At 39.2% G+C, this 16,277-nt stretch overlaps 1 protein-coding gene across 1 annotated transcript in view; it reads left to right on the top strand.

The window, feature by feature from the left end:
• The first annotated feature begins 6,073 nt into the window (after window positions 1–6,073).
• LOC140232822 (cystine/glutamate transporter-like) overlaps window positions 6,074–16,277 on the top strand; it is a 38,113-nt gene continuing 27,909 nt past the window's right edge. The window contains exon 1 of the mRNA XM_072312936.1: window positions 6,074–6,333. The gene's annotated coding sequence lies outside the window, so the exon portion shown is untranslated. The remainder of the gene's footprint in view (window positions 6,334–16,277) is intronic.

The raw sequence follows: 16,277 nt of genomic DNA, 5'->3' as shown, positions 1-16,277 counted from the left end.
ATTATCTGAAATTTGACAGGTATTGACAAAGATTATCAGATAATACGTACTTATATGACTGCATAAAACTTTAGAAAATGAAATAACTGCATAAAACATTAACATTATCATAAACCTTGACAATTAGGTCAATGTGGTTCTTTGGCAGGTACAATCCTCTAACCTGTGAGTTACTACTGATTAGCACTTTGATTCAACAAATTAATAAAACAAATTTTGACATTGAACTTGAAGCATTACTATCCATGGCGCCACATGGGGTATACCTTTATATTTCTATCATGGGAAAGATAAGATTTAAAGAAGATAGAAAAGCTATAGTTCAACTGCCAAGTTTGGCCGTAAAATAGACTGCATGCACTAAACGTTCCAGGCCGTGAATTTGCCGCCCTGTCAGCGGCAATTATAGCTGAACGGCATGCAGTTAAAATATGAAGAACTGGGGGTGTTTCATCAACGTTTGTCGGCGCTGACAACTTGAATCACCATAGTAACAGTCAGTGACCAGAGCATCTCAGCCAATCAAAACTAAGGATTTTGCTGAAATTGGTCAGTGCCGACAGTTGTCGGCGCTGACAATCGTTGATGAAACACCCCCCTGATCTATGAGTTATTCTCCCCGCTAAAGTGAATGAGGAAAACATGCACATTAAAAAAAAAAAAAAAAAATGTATAGGCCTAACATTATTTTTCGTGGCCCGCGATCGGGCCACCAAAACATATCCTTCTTAAAACGTGGTGACCCGAGTCACCAGACATTTCTGGTGGCCCCGGTGGCCCCGGGCCACCGCTAATGTCGAGCCATGATTATGTCCAATTTATGTACCATATATTCGCAACATTCTTCAGGAGGGCTCTCTTTGCTGAGCAGATCGAAGGATGGAGGCCTATTCAATTAAAGGGATGGTATAGTATAGCCGATTGGTGGAGATGAGACTAGGAATTGGGCTTTTAACTTATTTGTGAGATAAGAAACCACGGAAAATAGTATAGACCATACACCATTTTTAAGAGGAATTCAAAGTTTATTTGATAAAAATCGGTCTTGGAATGACTGAGACATCAAAAAAAAAAAACAAAAACAAAGTAAAACAAAGCGATCACAGTTAAAGGCGGGTACGTCCCACCTTTTATTAGAATCGCTCAGTTTTGGATATCTCAGTTATTTCAAAACCAATTTTCATCAACTAAACATTGATTTCCTCTTGGAATTAAAATGGTCTTTCATATTTCATAAAAGGTTTCTCATTATCTCACCCGTAAACAAATGTTAGGAACTTGAAGTTAGGTCTCTACCAAAACTATACGATCCCATTAAAAGTTCTTTACCTTAGTCAGAGAATCACCTTTCTCAGACTTTGCCGCAATAATTAATTTTGTATACTAGTAACTAGTCTATGCATGGTTGGTCTCTAAATCCCCCCTCCCCACCCACTCACTTTTCCCTATACATGTATTTGTTTTTCTCGAATAACAAATATGAAAATCTAATATAATAAACATCTGATTCAAAATTAAATCAATTTATGATATGTTTTTTTTTTGTGTGTATGAAACTCACAATTATCTCATACTCACGTGGAAAATCAACGATAAGGCCTGTCTAAAACCTATATCCCCTCCACCTCCCCCTCCCCCCCCCCCCCCCAGTTTCCATCCACTGCCTTCTTGTAATACAAGAAGTACAGCGTGCTGGTATTTACGGAAGCTTTAAAGTGCCATTCGACTTGGAGACTTGGCGAGATAATTTATCTTGTCAAATAATAGCTCTTTCATGTCGACTTATCAACTTTATAAGTTGACATGGAGACAAAAATTATCATGTCAAGTCGACATCTAAAAAGTTACATGTCGTCATGGTGAGATAAGGTATCTTGCCAAGTCGACATCTGAAAAAGTTACATGTCGTCATGCCTACATAACGTATCTTGCCAAGTTGACATCTCAAAAGTTATATGTCATCATGGTGACATAAGTTATCTATCCAAGCTGATATCTAAAAAGTTACATGTCGTCATGGTGACATAAGGTATCTTGCTAAGTCGACATCTAAAAAGTTACATGTCGTCATGGTGACATAAGTTATCTTGCCAAGTTGACTTACAAAAAGCATATGGATCAAGGGACTACAAATTTCCACTGCAATTTTCTGATTATGATATTGAAGAAGTAAAGCGGGTGTATTGCAGTGATCTTCCCAAGTACGCAAATGCTCCCCAACTTTTGTTCATGGGCTTTCAGAACTCGTTGGAAACAATTTGGATAATTTCGCAATGCCAAAGTCTCATGAAGAAGCCACAGAAATGCTACATTGTCTTATCAACATTTTTGATGGGGTTGATAATTTCTCAATCTTGCATGCAGTTAACAACAGCGGGCCTTTAATGTTTTGGGGTCTTCACTGGTATTGATAGGCATAGCCTACAAAGGTTAAACCTATGTGCAGTTATGTGCAGACTTCTCCAAAAAGTTAACAGGAAAGAGGATGTTTTGATCTGCATTTCGTTCATATTTGTAGAGCTAGTAACTGCACAAATGTTATGTTTTTACTCAATACAACGCTCTTTCAACCACTTCGAGCTTATGAGAGTTTTTATTTAAACATAGATCAGATATGACAAAATAAAAGCGCAGAATTTTGCGGAGGTTTACATTAGTAAGAGTTCTATAACCACAATGAAGTAGTCAGTGAAATTTGAAGTTGTATTTTCTCCTTTTGTTTATTCATGTCGGCCTATTTTCTTATTAATTTATTCATTTATTCATTCACTTGTGCGTTCGTTCACTCTTTAAAACTGAAATGTTCAATTAACATTTAAAACACTTTGAACATGCTAAAGTCAACATAAGCTAATCCAACATTTTGAAAGTGTGGTCACTCCTCGGCATTGGCGGCGGAACGAGCGGACGAACAATGGAGTTGGGGGGGGGGGGCAAAGCATTGTGTCCGGACAATGCTCTGCCCCCCCCCCAAAAAAAAAAAAAAACATTGTGTTGTCCTCTCGTTCCGCCGCCCATGCCGAGGAGTGACCACACTTTCAAAATGTTGGATTAGCTTATGTTGACTTTAGCATGTTCAAAGTGTTAATCTAACATTTTGAAAGCGTGGTCACTCCTCGACCCTTTTAAATGTTGATTTAACATTTTATTGCGTTAGAGTGGCCATTCATTCATTCATTTAGCTTTAGTCGAATTTGCATGGGGGCGACTAGGTAAAAAACGAGAAAAAATCTGAACCATTTTTTACTTGCTCTTGATAATTTCCTATCCCCCTCTCTCAGGGTGCGAACCGAGGAAATGACAATGTTCCTACATAAGTCAGAAATGACATTTTCTCAATTCCGTTGGTAAATGACCAAAATTCTGTTGGTAAATGTGTCCGTTCATTTTCCCGGTTCATTTGCACAGTCGAAACTCTACGGACTGACGAAATTTACATTTCATCGAATAAAATCCCTAAAATATTATTTAGCGAGGGCGGTAAGATTGTTCGATCCCTTGCTGAGTTCACTAACCATCCTCAAGCACTGGTTGCAAATCACTCCGGGGCCCTTGCGGCTTAAAATCAGACGTTTTGTCCATGTTCGAAGGGCATGCTCTGTACGAAAACAGACAACAGACAGAACTTTACAAACCATACGGGTTCCGGGGTGAGGGGCAGTGCCCTTATGATTTTTCGAATAGCAAAGAAAAAAAAAAAAGAGGAGAAGAGAGAGAGAGAGAGAAAAAAAAAAGAGGAAGAAAAGTGAGGAGGAAGAAAGAATATTATATACTGTACATTGTGCTGCGCTCGACCCATGCCTGAAAACAGAAGTTCGTGCTAAGCTGGGGCAAAAATGATTCAGCGCTGGAAAGACACTTTATAAATGCGATTATTGTTATTATTGTTATTATCTTTATTATTATTATTATTATTATTATTATTATTACTATTATTATTATTATTATTATTATTATCATTATCAGTATTATGATTATGATTATGACTATGATTATGATTATAATCATTGTTATTATTTATTATTAATGATTATGATGATGATTATTATTATTATTATCATCATCATCATCTATTACCCCTCTTATTCAATTGAAAAAAAATAAGGCCATCTATAGTTCGTTTTGCCCCCCCCCCCCCCATGAAAATACCCTGGCACCGCCCCTGTCTGGGTTGATGTGACGTAAGCTTTATAAATAGGCCAAGTCCAGCTGAAGCAAAAATTTCCTCGAGTAAAATCGAGCCTGTTCTCCTCATTTTTTATATACAGGCCTATATAATTTAATATTATAATTTAGTATGATATTATGCAAAAAGGGTTTGTTCATTGTGCTGATAAGCCTATAGGCCTATACTGTATGGTATCGATTGCCTTGTATTTTTCGTCATTTTACTTAAAAAAAAAAGACATTACAGTCCGTTAATATCTCTTTCTTTTCGATACTATATACTATTACCTCATGTGCCCATCTAGCAGGGACGGCAACAAGGTTTGTTTGTTAAGAGAGGCAAGACGATCTTAAAGTGACGTAATTTTTTAGATATCAGCTTAGATAGATAACTTATGTCACCATGATGACATAACTTTTCAGATGTCGACTTGGCAAGATACGTTATGTGGGCATGACGACATGTAATTTTTTCAGATGTCGACTTGGCAAGATACCTTATGCACCATGATGACATGTAACTTTTTAGATGTCGACTTGGCAAGATACATTATGTCACCATGACGACATGTAACTTTTTTCAATGTTGACTTGGCAAGATACCTTATCTCACCATGATGACATGTAACTTTTTAGATGTCGACTTGGCAAGATACATTATGTCACCATGATGACATGTAAATTTTTAGATGTCGACTTGGCAAGATACATTATCTCACCATGACGACATGTAACTTTTTAGATGTCGACTTGGCAAGATACATTATGTCACCATGATGACATGTAACTTTTTAAATGTCGACTTGGCAAGATACATTATCACACCATGACGACATGTAACTTTTTAGATGTCGACTTGGCAAGATATGTTATGTTGCCATGACGACATTAAAATTTTTAGAAATCGACTTGTCATGATAATTTTTATCTCCATGTCAACTTATAAAGTTGATAAGTCGACATGATAGAGCTACTATGTTGACTTGACAAGATGAATTATCTCGCCAAGTCTCCAAGTCGAATGGCACTTTAAAGCTTCCGTAGGTATTGCATCATCTGCCTTCTTGTAATACAAGAAGTACAGCGTGCTGGTATTGCATCATCAACTTCGACATTGGCCGTTCATTAATATCATGAGCAAAACGTCTCGCGCTCTTTGCCGAGTACGATGAATGACATCAAAACACACCCTTTGTACACGTGCTCCGTCACCAATAATACACAATGTACTAAGTACTTATAAATTTGGAAAATTGCCAATAACAAGTTTACACGCTGCATATTTCAATGACAATACTACCGGTAGTTCTACATTATTATTCAATGAACCCGCCTTTCCGTTTCGGACGACTCCATTTTTAATGGGGTTATTTACTATGCCTTCCAATAAGTTATCGGAGAAAGGCGTATTATCCAACGGATTCTTTCGGAAAATAAGTAAATTCTCAAAGAGAATACATCATTACGACACATAGATATTCGAGAAAATGTTAATCATTTCCCTTTCTTGGCTGAACTTTTGAAGAGTGAGAAAACTTCTCACCGTCTTGAACGAAGTGGTTCTCAAACTGTATCTGCCCATGCGCGAGAAGATGGATCCGCGGAAAAATGTGGACACGATGAATGGGCTGGAGCGCGCGCTTTGTTAATTTATGTTAATAAAACCATGCAGTGGTCTTGTTTACGTACGGTCGTACTACTACTACTACGTGTGTCGCGCCGGTATTCTGCACCGGCATGCTCCTGATCCTCCGGCTAGCTAGAATGAATTAGAGGCGTGTTATTGTGTTTCTGATACGTAACAACGGGCCGATGTCCGGGCTAAAAATCGCATAGATCTTTCCATAATCTCAATCCGTTATTACCATCTATCATCCGTCTTATGGATTGTTGGCAGAAGGTAAAAACAAAGTGAATTTTCCATTGTACACCGAGGTATTTCTAAACGGGTAACCGTAAGAGGAACACCATCCTGCCTAGCCCTTCCTTGCGAACTCTCACCATATCGCGACACGTGCGTGTTTACGTCGCAGAATGAATGGGTAGTGCATGCAGTGTGGCACGAGGATCAGGAAGAGCTTGAGGAACATCTTGAACAAGAGCAACACGAATCCAACTCCAAGTGGTCCAAGTTACAGCACTGCTAGTGCTAGAAGTATATCAGCGGTAAGTACTAATAGCTGATAGTAATACAAAAGACAAGTGGTTCTGTAACAAGTCCATCAAAACCACTGGCACTGCCTACACAACACTAGTTAGACCCATTGGTCTTAGAGTATGCCAGTAGCTCGTGGGATCCGTATCACAAGGGGGATATTCAACTCATAGAATCTGTTCAGTGCAAGGCAGCTAGATTCTGTATGAATGACTACAAACAACAGCAGTGTCTCTCAAATGTTAAAGGATTTGGAATGGGACACCCTGGAGAACAGGAGGAGAATCTCGAGACTTCAGCTAGACATACAGTTAAACTCGCATAAGTCGATCTTCTCGGGACTGAGCAAAACACATCGACTTAGGCGAGTTTCGACTTGTGCGTAAGTCGAAAAAAAAATCGACTTACAGTTACATCACGCGTACTTATGTATAATGTACATGTATGTTGTCTACTCTGGAGCCGAGAGCTGGAGCGGTGTGCCCGATATTTGCCCTTCAGCAAGACATTTTATCCACATTGAATATTACCGTTATTCATTTCCAACAAAATTAAGAGCAAACATCTGACATTTATTCTAGCATCTTATGGAGCCGATTGTTACCGCTGTTCATTTCCAAAACTGAAGGCAAACATCCGGCTCTTTTTTTTTTTTTTTTTTTTTGGTGGCCCGGCGTGCGTTTTTGGTGACCCCGGTCGCATATTAACCATTCGCGAAATCGTGATTCGATTCGCGAAAAGACTCCTCTAAGTACAAGGCATAGATCGCTACACTCGGCAGGGGCTACGTCGTCCTTTCACCAGGTCTGGGTAAACGGAAACCAAAATCTCGCGTGAGTTCTTGCGTTACCTATCGTTAATGTCAACGAAACATTGTTAATTTGCGCTTGGGATCGTTACTCATCGTTACTACAAACGTTGATTTTCCCGATCGTTAGTTTGCGTTAATAACGATTCAGGTGAAACCGCTTGCGGTAATGAAACGTTAATGTTTAATGCAAAGTTTCTTTTTGTATATACAATGTACTGTATGTAAACAAAAACTGGCGTCTCGTGATTTTGACAGTGATTTATTACACAATAAAATCTTATTCGACTTAGGCAAAGTGAATTCAATGGTTTTTCCGTGAAAGTGTTCTTGGAATTTCATCGACTTAGGCGAGTATTCGACTTAAAAAATTCGACTTGTGAGTGAATTAATACACGTAAGTCAATGGGGAAAAATCGGGACTTTTTAAAATCTTCGACTTGCGCGATTATTCGACATATGCGACGTCGACTTAGGCGAGTTTAACTGTACTCTACTGTTCAAAGTTATGAATGGGGAAGTGGGAATTGATCCCAACGTCTACATTAGAGTTAATGACAAAGGGGGGAGAATGACCAGAGGGAACAGCAGAAGAATCCAAAGAACACTGACCAAGAAAGATGTACACAAGTACTCTTTCTTCCACAGGACAGCAGTAGACTGGAACCTTCTCAACGAGGAAACAGTCACGTCTACATCCAGTAGGCCTAGTACACTAACAGTCTTCAAACAGAGGCTTCAAATGTGAAGCATTCTCCCTGCTCTGCACATACGACCATACTAGTTACAAAACGGTGGTTGAGTACAGTTAATTCTGAGTATACCGACGGAACCGGAACAGAAACAGAAACAGAAACAGAAGTGAAGACAATGTCTGCAGTAAATTTCATTTATGCAGAGAGTCTACAAGTCTGGGTATTAAACAAATGAATGCCAAGAACACGAAGAATGGCATGATGATGACTGATACTAATAGTGAGGGAAGATTTAATAATCTTACACTTTATACAACGCAATTGAAATCCAAAAATCCAAAATTAAATTTCAAGATCAAAGACAAGGAGAGTACAAGGACTTGAACTTTGAGGTGGTACTGCACCACGTACCAGTGTGCGGTGACCATTCCCCAGCAGCCCAGGGAATGGAGAGTGCAGTGAGCACCTTCGGGAGTACTGCCTGGTTCGAAATATTAAATGTATATTTACTTATGTAGATCTATCCAGTGTCAGTGACTGGGCTGGGGTAAATACTCGTGAAGGCACATTGAAATATGCATGCCAGTATTAACAACTAGCTTTATCATCTACTAGGCCCCTACTATATCCTGGTAGGGCCTACTTTATTTTTATCAAGAGAGTGCCAGAAAAGGTTCAGAAAAGGTATAAGAACCTAGATTCGATCTGATGCAGAAATGTTGTTGAGTTATTTTCTATGTGCATCAATGCTTAGTTGTTGACTGAAAGCTCGCCCTTTGGTCTGTATCTTGTTGTCAGGGATATGATCTGCAGAGACTGCGTCAGGCTTAATGGAATTCCCTCCTCTGGAGTACAGAGGAGAGCCATGTAGTCAAAAAAAGATTTAAAAAGTCCTCTGGACGGACAGATTTTTCCGTCTACATCAATGCTTAATATTTGATAAAACAGAGTGAAGTTTACTAGCAACAAGCAAGTCATATAATGTGCTGCCATGGACATATTATATGGTACTTCAACTTGTAAAGTTGTAGTTTGTACATAGGATAGCACTACTTATACTAATAGTACTTGGTATGGGAGTATAGGACCTACTTAATTGGGTGTAGAGTCTGGAAGCAAAGCTTATTTGTCTCTCGTTACAGTTCTGTCCCGTCTCAGGTAGGGTTCATTAAATACACTAAGTATTAAGACACTATTGCAGATATAAAAGTAGAGGAAAAAGTTTTAATGAATAACAGGGAATAATGGACATACATTTTCAACAAAATGGTAGGTATAAAAATCTATGTAAAGAATATGCTATGCAAATTGCATTTTGTATAGCAGTCATACCAAAATGCATAGCAAATTGCTATGCGATACCAGGAAAATTATTCCCTGAATAATCATCTAATTCGATATAATTTTGTTTGATACTGATGATAGCATATGCCAGTGCTGTGCAAGTGGCAATGGGAATAGAAACACAAAGGAGGCCCTACCATTAACTGTAAAATTGGTCTAGGCTAGCTATAACACAGTTCCTACCCATATACATACAGTGTAGGCCCAGGCCCATAGCTGGTATTGAATATATTGGGGATGTGTTGGGGATGTGTTCTGCGGAGACTACAACGTCTGGCTTCACAGAATCCCTCTTGTTGTACATTTCATGGTATTTGTTACTCTTTGTGTAGTAGTGTGAAGGTGTTTCTCAGATTTAATCTGTGCAGTTGAAATTACAGTGTACGATTCTTTTTAGGAACCAACAACAATACTGCACACTCAATGTCAAGTGCTGCAGTGGTTTTAGGCAAAAAAAAAAAAAAAAAAAAAGAAAGATGAAAAAGGAGAGAAAAAAATGTGTTAGTGTTACAAGAAGGACAATAAAAGAGAAACAAATGGGAGTTCATTAGGTTCCATAACTTGCAAAACTCTACACACCCATTTTTTTTTTTTTGTTAATCCATGTAGTGATATACTAGTAAGTTCATCCAACCAGCACAACAAGGCCTGATTAAAATCCAAAGAAATGAGAAATGCAACTTGCATGCACTCTTTGTGGCACAGTGGCTGTTGATTTTTATTTATTTTTTTTTTAAAACAGACATTTCCAGAACATAAACTTGTAATGTGTGAAACGGGAATATATACTGATGTACAGTAGTCTGGGATGTGAGATGAGGAGATCGCGTAAGAAAACTAAGTTGACAGAGTGTCCTTTAAATGGTTAACTTCTTTCCAGTTTCAGTTCGCTATTCAGTACAGTTTGTATGGGTCCTTTATAGGTGGTCTTCCATTCTCAAAGAGCTCTCAAATATCACTCTCATCACTTTCATTCCCTTCCTATTCAGATGTGTTCATCCATTGCACTGCACCCCACATCTGATTCTTTTGTTCAATATTCTGTGGTGTCTGTGGTGGGTACACTTGTATTTACCCCAGATATGTGTAGTTGCCATCTCCATCCTTCTTGCTTTCATTGGTGTTCTTAATGAATTGGTGTTTTTTTTCCATGTTTATTGTTAGTTGGCCTCCACAATTCCTTTCACCATTATTGGTTCCTTCAGTTCATTTTAAAGGGATGGTATAGAATTTAGCTTTTAACTTTTGTGAGATATCAGTGAAATGTTACAGAGCATACAATTCTAAGAGGAATTCAACGTTTATTTGAAGAAAGTCGGTGTGAAATGGCTGAAATAACCAAAAACAAAGTAAAACTAAATGGTTGTAGTGAAAGGTTGGTCCCACCTTTTATTAGGATCCATGTGTGTTGGATATCTCAGCCATTTCAAAACCAATTTTTATCACATAAAGTTTGAATCCCCCATAGAATAATATTTTCTTTCATATTCCATTAAGAGATTTCTCATCATCTCACAAAAAAGCCCCACCTCAACCAAAATTATACCATCCCTTTAGTATATAAAGTGCAAATATCTTTCGTGCAAGTTATGTTCATTGTCTTTAATTTTGCTGGGGCAAACAGCCTGTGAATTTATAAACCAGTGCACCTCAGGACTTCTGGAGAACCTGTAATGTTGTGTACCTGTGTCCAACAACATGTACCAGTATGTAGCACTCATATACAGTAGCACGATGCACTAAGTCAATCAGTGCTAGATCCTTGCCTCTAGGTGTCAAGATGTTACCTTTATTATGGTAGATATTACTGTGAACAACCTTGTGAACATAGCCTAATATGATACATCTAGCTCTCCAGGAACTTCTTTCGCCTTGAATTTATCAAATAAAGTTCAGGTTTTATTCCTACAAATGTAGCTTACATACAACGAATTTTATTTGGAAATGAAGATACTATGAAACACAGATGTACATTTAGTAGATGTATACAAAAAGGAAAGAGAAAAAAAAATCAATTTGTCCTGAAGAATTTATCAAATGTTTAATACTCAAATAATATAAAAATTTGCCCATGATCTTCTTTATAGTCATGTTACTAACACTAATCATATTACAATGTATGATATTGATACAGGAGCTTGCACTTAACCATGAAATCATTATTTTCTTTAAATGTGTTTAGGATTGTTGTAGAGAGTACCAGTAAGGTGATTAGAGGGAGCTACAGTGCATGTTTTTTGTTTTTTTTTAAACAATGTACTTACAATAATATGTAAATGTACATTGTACATATAGTAGTGTAGATACTGTGAGCCCATTTGATTTGTGAGTAACTTGCACTGAGGTGAAAACTGCAAGAGATGCACTGGTAGAAGGTTGTGCAAAGAGTACCCTCATTGGAAGGTGGCCATATGGTATCTAGAATGGATCCATGTGGATTCTTGGCACATGTGGCAAACTGAATGAGCAACATTCAAAACTTTAAAATGTATGTTGATATATACATTTGTAATGTGAATAAAAAAAAAATACGATACATTTTGTCTCACCTCCAAAAAGCGGCAAATCAATGTGGTGAAGCACATCTGTACGAAATACCTAGTTCTCTTTTTGAGTGTAATTGGTGATTATGTAATTGTAGGGAATTGATGTTTCTACGGATCCTCTGAGCAGGGTGGTGGAAAGGAGAGAATTTTTTGTACCCCTGGTCTGAGCTGCAGTGGTAGACACGGATGTGTCACATTGCACACCGTATGTGGTATCCTGGTGTGCATGTGTAAATTAGGATAGTAGTACCAAGGAGGTACTAGGCGAGCTCGCCTAGTAAGTAACCTCCTTGGTAGTACTGCCTTCCAGCTCCGCGGATGGAATGCAGTGCCCCAATACTGTTACAGACTGCCAAAGGGCGGATCGGAGGAGGGACACTGGAAGGTGTACAGTGATGAGTGAGTGAATGGCAATATAGAATGTGCGAGTACCTGAAGTGAAGTGCAGTGTGGCGCAGTGGCCCCACATGCTACGCAAAGAGACGATTAAACACAGTTTACAAATGTAGGATCACCCTACCAAAGCATGAATGACTTTTATCACCAGACAGAAATTCTCCACCTTGCACCTACACAGTAAGTGTCATTAGTCTACTGGGGCAGTGGGTTTCTGTTGAGTCAACTGTGGATGCTCATGCTGAATGAAGCATCTAATGTAATCTTTGAAAAAGCTCCTGATGGTCATGAAAGTACTTTAAGCTCCTAGTGGAATCAGTAATTGTATCTGCTGTATACGGCATTTCTATAAGTCTTTAGTTGGGACCAACTCACCCCGCCAACGCACAGACACCAATGAATGGAGCACATCTTTTGAGCACTGCAGGCTTCCTTTCCAGTGGGATTAGTGGTAACGTTGTTCAGTATCAACTTCAGACAGTTACCACACCCTATTGTATTCATTCGATATCTTGTGCGAAGATAACATTTTATTGTATGAACAAGGAAACATCAATACCTCCTTTGTATATTAAATGTCTTGAAAAAGGTATGAGTATGATAATGATATAATTATGTAAACTTGGTCTATTCTATGAATTAGGGAGGGATGAATATGAGTACATGTACTTGTATAGTATCTACATTCTCCTTCCTGTTTCCAAAATACTTGGACGTCTTTCTCTTCTGTTCAGGAAACGGAAGGAGACTACAAGACGAATGAGGTTCGATCAATGTTGTCACCTGACTTTGTTTGTCATGTGCAACTTCCACTGAGATGTGATTTCAGACTTAGAATGAGTTCATTTGTTTGAGAGAGGTACAGTATACACTGTAACTCTGCCCTTCAGATCTTGCCAATTACTGGGTATACATGCTCTGCTGCCTGTGTACCAGCACTAATTTGCTGATCTTTTCATGCACTGCTCAGTGCTCACTTAATTCCCTTAGCACCTCATGCTGCTGCTCAAGGCATTTATCTTTGTTTATTCATTTATTATTTTTTTTTTGGTGAAAAATCTTTTCATGACAGAGCTTAAAAAGAAAGTGAGAGAAAATCTGTAAAAAAAAACCATGAAAAACAGGTAAGCAGTTTTGTTTGTTTTTCTCCTGTACCATCAATACATTTGGAAAATATTGCTTGCCCTGATCATACATTGTACTTCTAATTTGTGTTTCCATTATGTCAGGTGAGTAAGACCAGGGAGATTGAGAGATGTCTGTGATCTGGCCCCCTTCTCATTTCCAGCACAGGAAAGAAAATGGTAAAAGGGGGGGGGGGGGAGGGAGCTTGTGGGCTTTTGATTTAGCAAACCATTGAGTATTTTACTAAATCCTGCTACAACTCATCTAATACATGTACATTCACCGTTGAGTCTCATTCCCCCATCCATACTTGCTATAGCCATTTGTCAAAGGAAGGAGCTCCATCCCCCAGTACCTCAGCAGAGGGGAAGCACTGGATGATATCTAATGACAGGTGGCTGCTTTACACGGCTCGGTATCCTGTGAGCCTCCACGGCAAGTGTTCACACAAACATCCTCGTTAGCTTTCTTGGCTTGTCACACATGCTGCGGACATCTGTATTCTTGCCCAAGGAAAAAAACAAAAACAAACACAAACAGAGTTCTGAAGGAATTGCCTCAAATGATATTAACTCATTCTACGCACAGTGGAAGAAAAGAGCACCTTTAAAAATGCTCTAATGAAGGAACTACATTATCACAGTGTTACCGTGTGTGCATTCCAGGCCGTACTCCCCCCCCTCCCCCCCCCTCCCCCCCCCTCCCCCCCCTCCCCCCCCCCCCCCCAGGGTACAATATTGTTGGGTCTGCGTGAACAAAATCAGTTTTTACATGTAAAGATATACAAAGTACAGTACCTACCCTCATGGCCGTATGCAGAGCTGGAGGGGGGGGGGGGGCAGTTCACCCCTCCCCCGGAAATGTAACCCCCTTTTTTAAGCCTGGATTTTCATATACATGTAATTGTCCCCGCCGAACGAGTTCGAGCAGGGGACTATGAAACGGGCTCCGTACGTGTGTGTGTCCGTCCGTGTGTCCGTCCGTGTGTGATCAAAATCTTCAATTTGCTACTTCTCTGTCATTTATGAGCCAATTTTGATTCTGTTTGCTTTATATGATATCATAACATGGGAGCTTTGAAACTTTTACACAGAATTTCAGTCGTGACCTTTGACCTTGACCTTTGACCTATATTGTACATTTTGCTACAAAATGCTACTCCTTCGCCATTTCTAACCCGATTTCGATTCCGTTTGCTTTATGAGATGGCACTAGGTGAGGGCTTCAACACTTCTACACAGAATTTTGACCTTTGACTTCTTTGACCTTTGACCTTGATTTTTGACCTGTATTGTACATTTTGCTACAAAATGCTACTCCTTCGCCATTTCTAACCCGATTTCGATTCCGTTTGCTTTATGTGATGGCACTAGGTGAGGGCTTCAACACTTCTACACAGAATTTTGACCTTTGACTTCTTTGACCTTTGACCTTGATTTTTTGACCTGTATTGTACATTTTGCTACAAAATGCTACTCCTTCGCCATTTCTAACCCGATTTCGATTCCGTTTGCTTTATGTGACGGCGCTAGGTGAGGGCTTCAACACTTCTACACAGAATTTTGACCTTTGACTTCTTTGACCTTTGACCTTGATTCTTTGACCTGTATTGTACACTGTGCTACAAAATGCTACTCCTTCACCATTTCTAACCCGATTTTGATTCCGTTTGCTTTATGTTACGGCGCTAGGTGAGGGCTTCAACACTTCTACACAGAATTTTGACCTTTGACTTCTTTGACCTTTGACCTTGATTTTTTGACCTGTATTGTACATTTTGCTACAAAATGCTACTCCTTCGCCATTTCTAACCCGATTTCGATTCCGTTTGCTTTATGTGACGGCGCTAGGCGAGGGCTTCAACACTTCTACACAGAATTTTGACCTTTGACTTCTTTGACCTTTGACCTTGATTTTTTGACCTGTATTGTACACTGTGCTACAAAATGCTACTTCCAGCGGGGACATATTTTACGCACCGCGCAATTTCTACTTTTCCTTGTTCAATTAGTGAATGAAATAATCGGGCAACAATATCAAATAATCTCTATTTGTTTGTTTGTCTTTTTTTTTCAACTTTAATAACCAATGTAGTGTATCGTCCTACTTCTTACTTTTTGGATTGAAACTTTCAATCATCAGATTGGTGAATCTCAACTTCATGCGGAAGCTCCCTCATGCAGGAGGGAGTATACCCCTTCCCATCGGTATACTCCTCCGCTCGGTCGCTAGGCACAGATGTTATGATTTGATATCATATTTAAAAATAATTTTAAAAGTCCACTTTTTCAAAATTTCACCCCCCCCCCGCACACACACCCAGAGAGAAATCCCATCTACGAGACTGCATACTGAGTACTATACATGGATACATGTGTACACATATCCGTGTTTACTTTGATATTTTCGCTCGACGTTTGAGATATTATTTTATGCACGTCAGTTGCAATGCCCTTTTCTCTCAAAGTACACGTGTGATGTGCTTATGTTTATGTTTATGAGTGTTGTGTGTGTGTGTGTGTGTGTGGGTGTGTGTGTGTGTGTGTGTGTGTGTGTGGATTGTTTTGGGTTTTGAATTGCATTTGTACTGATTTTGTTCATGTTACACCCAAAATGGGTTGATTTATGAGTGATTTGAATGAAATCAATAAATGTCAAGGGAAAAAAAGTGTGTGTGTGAGTGTGTGTGTGTGTGTGTGTGTGTGTGTGTGTGCATGCAATGTATACATGCACATGTACTATTAGTATGTTTCTCTATACTCGTACAATCTTATATGACTGAAAGGAGAAGCTGATGCAATCCTACACCCCCTGGCCGCGTTCCACCACACTGCTTCATCCATGTCACGCTCGAAACTGAGATGTAATTGCCGGCCGGCCGGTGAATGATGACGATGATGTTCTGGCAACGCGCCAAGAAAAGGTGCGCAAGTTCAAGGCAGAAAATGCAACATCGTATCACATCGAGAATCATGTACCGATTGATGTACTGTATCTGACATGCTTCCCTTAGTCAGTCATGTTATGTTTATGATCCGTGT

Source organism: Diadema setosum, chromosome 9, assembly GCF_964275005.1.
Source record: "Diadema setosum chromosome 9, eeDiaSeto1, whole genome shotgun sequence".
Taxonomy (NCBI): Eukaryota; Metazoa; Echinodermata; class Echinoidea; order Diadematoida; family Diadematidae; genus Diadema; species Diadema setosum.
The sequence above is the reverse complement of the archived record's forward strand: the minus strand, read 5'-3'. Positions and strand labels throughout refer to the sequence as shown.